Source organism: Myotis brandtii, unplaced genomic scaffold, assembly GCF_000412655.1.
Source record: "Myotis brandtii unplaced genomic scaffold, ASM41265v1 scaffold305, whole genome shotgun sequence".
Lineage (NCBI taxonomy): Eukaryota > Metazoa > Chordata > Mammalia > Chiroptera > Vespertilionidae > Myotis > Myotis brandtii.
Window position 1 is genome coordinate 3,276,106 of NW_005361652.1, and position 1,071 is coordinate 3,277,176.

Consider the following 1,071-nt stretch of genomic DNA (forward strand, 5'->3'; position numbering starts at 1 on the left):
ATAACCCCAGAAGATATATCTCCCTCCCCGGTAGCCAGAGAAAGGCAAATTCTAACACATGGAAAGGGGACTTACTTTTGGCTTCTGGGACTACAAAGACAAAAAAAAAATGAGTGACAGGACCTAATGTGTTAGGGTGAAGTGAGAGTGGAGGTAAAGGCGGAGGCTCGTTCTTTTGGTGGGAGTGGAAACTGGAGACTCAAGCTTACTGGCGACGCGGCCCTCACGTGACTAAGAGCTGACGTGGGCAAAGGTACTTAAAGCCCTGATCGCTGTCCTTCGTCCTCCTCTGGGTACCAACTCTATTTTGCTGCGCACTGCCGTGCGCTTAACCCAGGCGAGGAGGAGGAGAACATTCCCCCAGATCCGGGCAGGTGGGTGTGAGGGTGGGCATGACCTGGCACTCCTGAAAAGGGTAGTCCCGAGATGCGGGAGTTTGAGGCCACGGGCACCACCGCCTCGCCTGCTCCTGGCCGGCTTTCCAGACCCCCGTGCTCAGTCGCATTTCATTTTGGTGGGCGGCGGGGAGAAGGGGAAGGGGGACATAAAGACTGATATACTTGGGGAGAATCCGCTTACTTCCTCTCCCAACCAATGTGTTTTGGTTTTGGTTTTGACACCCAGGCCCTGCACCCCACATCCCATCTTGTTTTGAGAGGAGCAGGGAAGGGAAATAAACGTGGCAGCGCAATAAGGCCTTGGAGAGGTTGGGAGAAGGTAACCGGAGGGATATGCTTTTTGGAAACAATCTGGCAGGTTCACTCCCACCCTCACTTTGCAGATACCTTCCCCCACCCCATCATCATCCCTGAACCCTCCCCTTCCCCCTCAGCCCCCGCCGGCTGTGTGTCCTTTGGGGGTGCTGGGAAATGGGTGTGCCAGCCTCTGTAGGGGAGATGGAGGGTTTGGCGCTGGGCTTCACAGGAGGGGGGACCCGAAAGAATCTGGAATTAAACCACGGTGCTAACTCCCAGGCTGCTTTCCAGACACCTCCGGCCCACACAGTCCTTCATCTCCGTTTCTGCAGTCCTGGAATAGAAGTCCGATTACCCTGGCAGGAGAAATGGCTGT

General features: G+C 55.4%; 1 protein-coding gene across 4 annotated transcripts in view; it reads left to right on the forward strand.

The window, feature by feature from the left end:
• Positions 1–203: 203 nt before the first annotated feature.
• Positions 204–1,071, forward strand: part of ARMCX2 (armadillo repeat containing, X-linked 2) — a 4,756-nt gene continuing 3,888 nt past the window's right edge. Inside the window, exons 1-3 of one of the 4 annotated variants that reach the window (XR_001362790.1) lie at positions 204–374; positions 625–717; positions 987–1,069. The gene's annotated coding sequence lies outside the window, so the exon portion shown is untranslated. Of the gene's footprint in view, positions 375–624; positions 718–974; positions 1,070–1,071 lie in introns of all 4 variants that reach the window. The other 3 variants (XM_005869869.2, XM_005869868.2, XM_005869870.2) reach the window with 3 other exon arrangements.